This window comes from Mytilus californianus, unplaced genomic scaffold (assembly GCF_021869535.1).
Source record: "Mytilus californianus isolate M0D057914Y unplaced genomic scaffold, xbMytCali1.0.p SCAF_14, whole genome shotgun sequence".
NCBI lineage: Eukaryota > Metazoa > Mollusca > Bivalvia > Mytilida > Mytilidae > Mytilus > Mytilus californianus.
The window spans coordinates 8,005,095-8,017,371 of record NW_026262626.1 but is presented as its reverse complement, the minus strand read 5'-3'; the positions used below and the strand labels follow the sequence as shown (position 1 = coordinate 8,017,371).

The 12,277-nt window shown below is 31.3% G+C and overlaps 1 protein-coding gene across 1 annotated transcript in view; it reads right to left on the bottom strand.

Moving 5' to 3' along the window:
- LOC127724124 (neurogenic locus notch homolog protein 1-like) overlaps positions 1-12,277 on the bottom strand; it is a 43,196-nt gene that overhangs the window by 9,532 nt on the left and 21,387 nt on the right. The gene's annotated exons all lie outside the window — the stretch shown is intronic.

The window sequence follows — 12,277 nt, the reverse complement described above, 5'->3', positions numbered from 1 at the left end:
GACAAAATTTAAAAAATTATTTATGTGCAATAATTACATTTGATCACAGTGATTTTAAAAAGAAGCAAAACCAAATACCTTTTCCGTCAGTTACAAAGGCAAAACTGATATGCAAATATTATCGAGAGAAAAAATCGGAGGAATACAAAAACAAATAAACGGAACAAAAGAAATGAGAACAATATTTTGCCAGAAACAAATAACGCATCCAGGACAAAACAAAAATTTGGAAAGGGATCTGAAAGGGTTTGTGACTTTATTTTCATTTCCCTATTCGTAGATTTCCTATTCATTCATCGGGAACGGTGTGCAACATAAATTAGAACTTATTGAGCAAAAAATGCAGTTCCTTACGCAAAAAATGCAGTTCCTTACGCAAAAAATAAGAACAGACGTTAGATAAATCGTACATATAAATGCAAATAACATAATGCATTCAAGTATCTCTGCTATCGGCATTTATGCAAACATTTATAACATGTATAATGTTATCCTGAAAAAAGGTAATTTTATTTTTTTTATGAAATATCGATAAAACTATAGCGAACATGTATTGTTTTGTCGACCACCAGTAGCAGGGTGAATCATATAGCTCTATGAACGTTGTTCAACGACGTCAGAAACGATAACTCATGACGTAACGTCATTTGGTATTATATTATCTTGAATGAATTAATATTAAATATTGAAATGGCAGGCTACTTTTGAAGGTATGTGTCAAAAAACAATTTTCTGAAACAAACCTTTAATCTTAAATACATTCCATTCTCAATTTTATCTAAAGCGAGCTATCTTAATTTTTAATCAGCTCTATTTTTGAATTGTGTCTGTGTTTTATATAAGACCAAAAGCTTGGCCGTTACTTTTGTAACATGTCCTTGTTGAACAAGACTGTGAATTTTATAGTACTTTTACATTGTAAGACAGTTTAAGTTTTGATTAGATCAACTACTTTTGAAAGTGATATAACCATATCAACAAACATTGAGAGATTGTAAATATCAAATTCCCAAACTTGCACAGAATTTGCAAGAAAAAAAAAAACGATAGCTTTAACGATAATACAGTATGAAAAGTATTTGGGGCAATTTTTAAAATCTTACACAGACTATCCTAATTTAGGAGTTTGAATATAAAAATAAGACGTGAGGGATGATTGCCAATGATTCACATATCAACCAGTGAGAAAAGTTCAAACAGTATCGATCTAATTACCAATCAAACAGAACTCAAAGCAACTATAAACTTATTAAAAGCCTAAACAAAGCATGAACTTATACTTAAGGAAAATTATGGAAAGTATGCAGGACCATAGTGTGTTTACGCATATTCAAATACATATCTAGTTAGGTATTCTTAATAGGTTAAAGTGACAGGAGCTATCAAATTTATGTTTACCGATTTGACTCAGATTTGATTTATAACTCAGTAAAATGTACATCTATATTACGAAAAGTAAAAAATATAACAATGCATGAACTTGTTAATATGTATCTGCATTGCGTGTGTATTTTATGCCATACGCCATCTAATTAACTACCAAGATGGCCTCCGAAGACGGTCTTATAAGCGATATAAACATAAATGTAAATATAAACAGACAGCAGCTACGGATAATTTAGCTTGAGGTTAAGTTGAGGGTCACATGAATTTTAAAGTTTGAAATAAATTAGGTTAAATTGATGACTTGCAAGTCAATAATATATCAGCGATGTTTTTGAACTCATTCTGACAATATTCGTCAAACAGACTGCTTTTAACGAAATGTCATTTCAAAATTCTGCTTTAACTAATATTTGAAACTAAAGGAATCGTATCTTAAATTTACGTTTAAATCGTAGTTAATGCCCCTTTAACCACACAATCAATTCTGTAACGATTAAGGTCATATTAGATACTACTGTGTTAAATAGATAACCGTAACGAATACATATTAATTCTAATCAGCATTGCTCTATTATAGGGTGTTTTTCGGATCAGAATAGAACTCTTAGAAAGCCACAAAACAATCGGATGCCTAGCTGTAGAGTTTTCCATTTATAGACCGTGCTATGGCTTCTTGTGTGGTGGTTAACAGAAATCAATTGAATAAAATTTGAACTATTTTTTCTTTAGTCACTGATTATTTTAGTGATTGTAAAAACAATTTTGTAAAATAGCTGATCGAGTATATATCTAGATCAAGCATCGATGTCGTGAACAAGCTCATGCGTTTCTCAGACTGTTTATGAGTCTTTACACTTAAGCCGTTGGGTGTGTGTTTTGTGGGGTTGATACTTTAATTTTGAAGAGCATGATTTATATATCAGTAATAGTTGGCATTGAACTAGCTTTAGTATTCTTATTTTGGTGCTTTTTGTCTATTGTTTTAATAATAAGTTGTTTGTGTGCCTCGCACCGATTTTCTGTAAAGTTATGCAAATTGCTTCCGATTTTTATTATTTTTTCTTTAGTTGTGTTGTTACACCACTGTCCCAGCTTAAGGGGAGGATTGAGCGCTTACAAGCATGGTTAAACCAGCCATATTCCTAATGTGCCGGTCCAAAGTCATGACCCGGCAGTTCAAATGAAAGTGAAATGTAATTAACAAACCTATTCAACATTTTTTATTCGAGCGTCACTGATGAGTTTTTTTCGCGTCTGTCGTACAAAATTTTAAACCTGGTATCTATTATGAGGTAATTCAATTCATGCAACTTCAGTTTAAAAGAGAGGGGGAAGAGGACGAGATTGTGGTTACGACAATTGGAATATATCCGTCGTCATCTGTGAACAGATATTCGATAACGATCACCAAAAGTTTTTATAAGAACAATATCTCAAAATAGAATCAATTAACAAAAATACTGAACTCCGAGGAAATTTCAAACAGTAATTCCCTAATAAAATGGCAAACATAAAAGCTCGAACACATCAAAAGAATGGATTACAACGGTAATATTCCTGACTTGGGACAGGCATTTTCTTATGTAGAAAATGTTGGATTAAACCTGGTTTTGTAGCTTGCTAAACATTTCACTTGTATGACAGTCGCATATAATTCTATCACATGGACAACAATGTGTGAACAAAACAAACAGGCAATATAGGTAAAAATGTCAAAAATAGGGGTACACTTGATAGTCAAGCAAAACATATATACAAAAAGTAAGAGAAAATTACAGTTGGAAATTCTTTTCAACGCAAATAAGTTAGTCAGTAAACGAAAATGACAATCGTTAATTTTGTAAACCAGATGTATCTGTCACATTTTTCATAAAAACGTCGGTAATTTTGGGCATAAGCTGGCAAAAAAGTACTTGAGCTATATTTCATAATTTTTGTATTGTCGATAAATATACGTTGACTAAATCTGTTAATTAGCAAAAGTCATCTTTCTTTTTTTTTTACTTTATTTAGGGATTTTCTGTATTATAAAAATCAAATCAAATTCAAGTAAAATTAAATCAACTGGATGAATTATATCATAATCCATTTATTTTGAAATATTTTGATACATATGTCCATGTATTACACCAAAAGTGAAACAAACCTTTATTTTTAACTTAAATCCAGCGACGCAATCATTTATCAAACATGTATCGTTTTGGTTTGTTCCTACATTTTCACAAGGTTCCTTTGAATATGGCACAAAATCAGACGACAACTTTTTTACATTTAAATATTATATCATGTATAGACTGTTTGAAGTTTAAGATAAAACGATTCTCACACTGCGTGTAATTAAAATCCTTATTAATCAAATTTATTCATGATTTTTGTATCAACCGTCTGTTCAATATATTTTCTCAGGAACTACATGCAGTTTTTTTCATAAGAAATCAAAGAAAGTGGATTTTGCTTTTTTTCAATAAAGTGCAGACCTTAGATCTTCGATATGAAAATATATATGTTATTAATAATAATTATTAAGAATTCACATATGGTTAATACCACTACGCGAGTAAAATAATTTTGTCGTTCAAAGTATTTTCAAAATTAAAATAGAACAATAACATAATGGCATTATAATAGAACAATAACATAATAGCGGGATCTTTAAAAGTACAGAGCCACGTCATATGTACCAAAGAAAATGTTAGTGTGTTTCTTAATAGAAGAAATAGATTTTGTAAGGAGTTGGGTTACCAGAAAACTGGTAACCAATTTTTGGTCAAGCTCAATGACGGAGATGATAAGTTTAAGTCGAAATTATTCAGCCTTTTTGACGTAACAAGGCCATGCTATGAATCTAATAAAGAGCTGTGCGAAACGATAGAGCCACATGAAATATCAATAAGATTGTTTTACGATTTATTTTAACACTAAACATCCTCGTTTATCATTATAAAGTCCGACACTGCGTCATAATTTTTATCTCATAGTTTCTTTTTTTAAATATGTTCGTGTCGATCGAAGATCCTTAATAGTCCAAATAACAAATAAATTGTCTTTATCCATAGCCATTTAGAATTTGTAGTTTTATAGAGAGATTTATTTTAGCTGCAGACTTTGTGTTCACCTATTGATGTATTTTTGTTTTTAATGTATCACTCGATTTTTGTATATAATATGAATACAACATAAGACACAATTAGCTTGATAAGTAAAATTCTCTATCAAACAGACAATGCAGCCTCATTCTATTTATATAAATGATTTTTACTGCAATTTCTACTGACTGTTATAAGTATGTATTATTTCTTTTTGATATTGGTCTTATACATTGTACTTCTTTACTAGTGTTATAACATTTAATTTTATCTGTAAGATTCGAATTTGGTGAAAATATTGTGCTTACGTATCTGAGTGATTAATGTAAACTTTTAAGGCTTAATTAATTCATTAATATATAATATTAAGGGAACACGATACCAAAGGACATATCCCGCAATTACCCAAATGTTTGGCACACTTGTACTTTAAAAAAAATAGGGTTAATATTGAGTAAGTAAAAATGTTGTCGTCAAATTTACATAGATATATCGGAAAAATACCTTTTTTGTACTGATACGTTTAGAATTTTCAATGGATGACTATGTTCTTATATACAAAGAAGGACCAAAAACTAACATTATATCAAGGATTGTATACTGAATCCATTCATGTATGAAGAAAAAAAATATGTCACCATCCTTGTTTTTTTAGATAGATCGGTTAAAAAATGAACGATACGCTTAGAATTTGTCAGAAATCAAGGAACGTTACTGAAAACAGATTTCCTTTATTTTTACTCAAAGGTATTGCGCGCATTTGGGGATAGTGAAATAATAAATTAAGGTTCTATACTTGCTCTGGATCCAACCCAGTATGCATCATTGGTGAAATAACAAAACTTGTAAACATACTTAATCAATCATATAACCCTCTGAGAGAACTATTTGATAACTAGACCCTGCAGGGTATACTTGCACGGCAACATAAACAATTATGTATTGACATAACTAATCATGTACTCAAAACATGGGTGTGACAAAATTTAAAAAATTATTTATGTGCAATAATTACATTTGATCACAGTGATTTTAAAAAGAAGCAAAACCAAATACCTTTTCCGTCAGTTACAAAGGCAAAACTGATATGCAAATATTATCGAGAGAAAAAATCGGAGGAATACAAAAACAAATAAACGGAACAAAAGAAATGAGAACAATATTTTGCCAGAAACAAATAACGCATCCAGGGCAAAACAAAAATTTGGAAAGGGATCTGAAAGGGTTTGTGACTTTATTTTCATTTCCCTATTCGTAGATTTCCTATTCATTCATCGGGAACGGTGTGCAACATAAATCAGAACTTATTGAGCAAAAAATGCAGTTCCTTACGCAAAAAATGCAGTTCCTTACGCAAAAAATAAGAACAGACGTTAGATAAATCGTACATATAAATGCAAATAACATAATGCATTCAAGTATCTCTGCTATCGGCATTTATGCAAACATTTATAACATGTATAATGTTATCCTGAAAAAAGGTAATTTTATTTTTTTTATGAAATATCGATAAAACTATAGCGAACATGTATTGTTTTGTCGACCACCAGTAGCAGGGTGAATCATATAGCTCTATGAACGTTGTTCAACGACGTCAGAAACGATAACTCATGACGTAACGTCATTTGGTATTATATTATCTTGAATGAATTAATATTAAATATTGAAATGGCAGGCTACTTTTGAAGGTATGTGTCAAAAAACAATTTTCTGAAACAAACCTTTAATCTTAAATACATTCCATTCTCAATTTTATCTAAAGCGAGCTATCTTAATTTTTAATCAGCTCTATTTTTGAATTGTGTCTGTGTTTTAATAAGACCAAAAGCTTGGCCGTTACTTTTGTAACATGTCCTTGTTGAACAAGACTGTGAATTTTATAGTACTTTTACATTGTAAGACAGTTTAAGTTTTGATTAGATCAACTACTTTTGAAAGTGATATAACCATATCAACAAACATTGAGAGATTGTAAATATCAAATTCCCAAACGTGCACAGAATTTGCAAGAAAAAAAAAACGATAGCTTTAACGATAATACAGTATGAAAAGTATTTGGGGCAATTTTTAAAATCTTACACAGACTATCCTAATTTAGGAGTTTGAATATAAAAATAAGACGTGAGGGATGATTGCCAATGATTCACATATCAACCAGTGAGAAAAGTTCAAACAGTATCGATCTAATTACCAATCAAACAGAACTCAAAGCAACTATAAACTTATTAAAAGCCTAAACAAAGCATGAACTTATACTTAAGGAAAATTATGGAAAGTATGCAGGACCATAGTGTGTTTACGCATATTCAAATACATATCTAGTTAGGTATTCTTAATAGGTTAAAGTGACAGGAGCTATCAAATTTATGTTTACCGATTTGACTCAGATTTGATTTATAACTCAGTAAAATGTACATCTATATTACGAAAAGTAAAAAATATAACAATGCATGAACTTGTTAATATGTATCTGCATTGCGTGTGTATTTTATGCTATACGCCATCTAATTAACTACCAAGATGGCCTCCGAAGACGGTCTTATAAGCGATATAAACATAAATGTAAATATAAACAGACAGCAGCTACGGATAATTTAGCTTGAGGTTAAGTTGAGGGTCACATGAATTTTAAAGTTTGAAATAAATTAGGTTAAATTGATGACTTGCAAGTCAATAATATATCAGCGATGTTTTTGAACTCATTCTGACAATATTCGTCAAACAGACTGCTTTTAACGAAATGTCATTTCAAAATTCTGCTTTAACTAATATTTGAAACTAAAGGAATCGTATCTTAAATTTACGTTTAAATCGTAGTTAATGCCCCTTTAACCACACAATCAATTCTGTAACGATTAAGGTCATATTAGATACTACTGTGTTAAATAGATAACCGTAACGAATACATATTAATTCTAATCAGCATTGCTCTATTATAGGGTGTTTTTCGGATCAGAATAGAACTCTTAGAAAGCCACAAAACAATCGGATGCCTAGCTGTAGAGTTTTCCATTTATAGACCGTGCTATGGCTTCTTGTGTGGTGGTTAACAGAAATCAATTGAATAAAATTTGAACTATTTTTTCTTTAGTCACTGATTATTTTAGTGATTGTAAAAACAATTTTGTAAAATAGCTGATCGAGTATATATCTAGATCAAGCATCGATGTCGTGAACAAGCTCATGCGTTTCTCAGACTGTTTATGAGTCTTTACACTTAAGCCGTTGGGTGTGTGTTTTGTGGGGTTGATACTTTAATTTTGAAGAGCATGATTTATATATCAGTAATAGTTGGCATTGAACTAGCTTTAGTATTCTTATTTTGGTGCTTTTTGTCTATTGTTTTAATAATAAGTTGTTTGTGTGCCTCGCACCGATTTTCTGTAAAGTTATGCAAATTGCTTCCGATTTTTATTATTTTTTCTTTAGTTGTGTTGTTACACCACTGTCCCAGCTTAAGGGGAGGATTGAGCGCTTACAAGCATGGTTAAACCAGCCATATTCCTAATGTGCCGGTCCAAAGTCATGACCCGGCAGTTCAAATGAAAGTGAAATGTAATTAACAAACCTATTCAACATTTTTTATTCGAGCGTCACTGATGAGTTTTTTTCGCGTCTGTCGTACAAAATTTTAAACCTGGTATCTATTATGAGGTAATTCAATTCATGCAACTTCAGTTTAAAAGAGAGGGGGAAGAGGACGAGATTGTGGTTACGACAATTGGAATATATCCGTCGTCATCTGTGAACAGATATTCGATAACGATCACCAAAAGTTTTTATAAGAACAATATCTCAAAATAGAATCAATTTACAAAAATACTGAACTCCGAGGAAATTTCAAACAGTAATTCCCTAATAAAATGGCAAACATAAAAGCTCGAACACATCAAAAGAATGGATTACAACGGTAATATTCCTGACTTGGGACAGGCATTTTCTTATGTAGAAAATGTTGGATTAAACCTGGTTTTGTAGCTTGCTAAACATTTCACTTGTATGACAGTCGCATATAATTCTATCACATGGACAACAATGTGTGAACAAAACAAACAGGCAATATAGGTAAAAATGTCAAAAATAGGGGTACACTTGATAGTCAAGCAAAACATATATACAAAAAGTAAGAGAAAATTACAGTTGGAAATTCTTTTCAACGCAAATAAGTTAGTCAGTAAACGAAAATGACAATCGTTAATTTTGTAAACCAGATGTATCTGTCACATTTTTCATAAAAACGTCGGTAATTTTGGGCATAAGCTGGCAAAAAAGTACTTGAGCTATATTTCATAATTTTTGTATTGTCGATAAATATACGTTGACTAAATCTGTTAATTAGCAAAAGTCATCTTTCTTTTTTTTTTACTTTATTTAGGGATTTTCTGTATTATAAAAATCAAATCAAATTCAAGTAAAATTAAATCAACTGGATGAATTATATCATAATCCATTTATTTTGAAATATTTTGATACATATGTCCATGTATTACACCAAAAGTGAAACAAACCTTTATTTTTAACTTAAATCCAGCGACGCAATCATTTATCAAACATGTATCGTTTTGGTTTGTTCCTACATTTTCACAAGGTTCCTTTGAATATGGCACAAAATCAGACGACAACTTTTTTACATTTAAATATTATATCATGTATAGACTGTTTGAAGTTTAAGATAAAACGATTCTCACACTGCGTGTAATTAAAATCCTTATTAATCAAATTTATTCATGATTTTTGTATCAACCGTCTGTTCAATATATTTTCTCAGGAACTACATGCAGTTTTTTTCATAAGAAATCAAAGAAAGTGGATTTTGCTTTTTTTCAATAAAGTGCAGACCTTAGATCTTCGATATGAAAATATATATGTTATTAATAATTTGAGTCTGAAAGAAAAACTTTAAGGTGAAGTAAAAATGTGTCTCGTAAGTAACGCGAGTTATTTCCCTTACCCTAGGAAATGAACATTTTCAGCATCTTTATTGTAAAATTGCGTCTTATTAAAAAAAAAATTATTGTAAAACTGCGTCTTATTAAAAAAAATAAATGCTTGTTGTGTCTTTAAACTGCGATTACTTTAATCATGAATCTGAGGTTTCTAATTATTTAAAGCCGGTCATGACTTCACTGTTGATTGACTCGATAGTGTAGATTATTGGATCATTGATCATAAATGGTACTGTATGACTGTTCCGTTTATCTGATCAAGGTAAAAAAAAGACATAGATTAAGATTCAATGTTGAAAGATTAGATTAAAATAGAACAGACCTAAACGATATATAAATTCTTATTTCAATTTTAAATAAGGTACACGTATGCATCCAGTTAAAGTTTTGGTATATAAACTTAACGCAAAGTCTCGACATTTTGACTTAGAGAGATGAAAAAGATGAAGCTTGCTTTGAAAAATAAAAACATACCTACAAATAACTACGACAAAAAAATCATGAAATTTGTCGATGCGATATCAATATTCCAACAGGCATCAAGCAAAATATTGTGGATTCATAGTTCGTTAAAATATTTGTAAACCGGAACATAACCCGATCAGTTATGATATTCAATTTGAATATTTGTATAACATATACCTAATAAAGGTAACAGTAGTATTGAAACGCGGCCTCCCTGGTGTTAGAGTCGGCCACAAGAGATCACTAGGTCACACAGAAAAAGAAGATAAAGGGTCTATAAAGTGTTAGGTTCAACGTCCAATGTTTACGGTCGGACCAAGACGTCACAGAAATTGAAATCGTTTATTTGTGATTGTTTATATATATTCTGAATTATGAAATAAAATCTTTGAATAAATAAAGTTTCATATTTTATTAGTGCTAAAATAAACAACGGCGGAAAGAATGGGTCTTTCAGGTTCTGTCACTGGTCTGTTCGGGTCCCCGGTAATGGTTGGTCTTACAGTATGAAAACAAACTTTTTATAATAACCAGCTTATAATATAAAATTTAATAGTTAAGTAACCAGGTGGTCCCTTATTTGGAATCTTTCAATAATCCCAATTTAAGGATATTATCACCATTCTACATTATACAACATCGACTTATCATCATAAAAACTTCTAAAACAAATATTAAGTACATGAAGCAACAATTTTATCACCGTCACTAACAGCCTTACTTAGGACTTCCTTAACCACCTTAGCACCGTCCTCAACAACTTTATTTGGTACTGTCACTAACAGCTGTTAAGCACTGTCGCTAACAACATTAGCACCCTCACCGGCAATATTATTTAGTCTCATCATTCATAAAATAATTACTATCACTAAAATCTTGTCATTGTCAATGGCAATATTATTTAACACCACCACCCACAACCTTAGCACCGTAACCCACAACCTTAGCACCGTCACCGGCAACCGTATTTAGCACCGTCACCTACAATTTATAAGTAGATCATTAGAAGAGATAAGTCTGGGATTTATTTTCAAACCAGGTAACTAACAAATGCAAATATTTCCTTTTGGTGCTAATATTTTAAGTGCGCAAATGAAATTAAATCCCACGGAACAATTGTCAATCTTTATTTTAACAAACCACGAATGACGAGCATTTGCCGTAATAATACGGAGAAAATATGGAGGTCGTACGTGAAACAAAACTTCTTGACATACACAAATCTAATGTGTTTTAGTAATCACACCTTGAAACAACAGCCAAAATAACCAATTGTAGTTCTTATATTATTTCCAACATTGAACCTCTTATTAACATCTACATCTTATTCTCCATAATTTCAAGAAACTATCAAGACATAAGTACTAGAAAAGGGGGAAGGCCTGCATTACAGTATAACGCTGTTTAAAAGTAATAAATTGATTAACAGAAAACAAATCCGGGTTACAAACTAAAACCGAGTGAAACACATCAACTATAAGAGGAAAACAATGGAAAAACAGCCAACATACATAGAAACGAATTATTTGATAACAACTGCCATATTCTTGACTTGGTACAGGACATTTTAAGACAGAATGGTGGGTTGAACCTGGTTTTATGGCTAGCCAAACCTCCCTCTTATATGGTTATGTTAAAAATACCGCTTAAACGACATCATTACGTGACCAGAATACAGTACAAATACACGCAAGAACACTTAGGAGAGAGATATACATGAATAGATAATAAAATAGAAAATTACAACATGTAAACCACAGAATAACATCGAACACCTCCCGTGAATTTACGACAGTACACCACAATAGAATTATAAACTGCACATATCACACGAATGTGTCAACGCCACAAACAATGATGTAAACCCCCCAGGGATCAATTCAATTGATTTGCGTATGGAAATATATCACCACCGGCACGTTTTTCGTCTACTGATAAGACCCGTTAAGAGAAGTATTCTGTTTGCCTTTTAGCAGAGGTATGACTACACAGCCACATCCAGATGCAATGAGAATACAAACTAAGCTGCCCCCCTGTTTGGCGAGTCGTTATCTGTTTGTCATGAACGAATTTAAAAAAAAAAACTCTTTTGAGTGTCATGTTATTAACGAGCTAAAATGTCTACTATTTATCGATAATTGTTTTACAGCGGTTGCCTTAAGTTGATTTCTTCGGTTCGTCAGAACGTAAAACATTATTTGGTTTTTCTTTTGAAGAATATTCATATTTTACTTGCATTTGAACGCTAAAGAAACCTTAATGAATTCTGTTTCGCTACCTTTTGCCAACTTTTTTTTCCAAATCGGGTTGAAGTTTAATAGTCTGCCTGTATTGGACATGCGAATTAATACACCGAAGGTCAAAATTGGAAATTATTTTATTTTTTTTAAAACC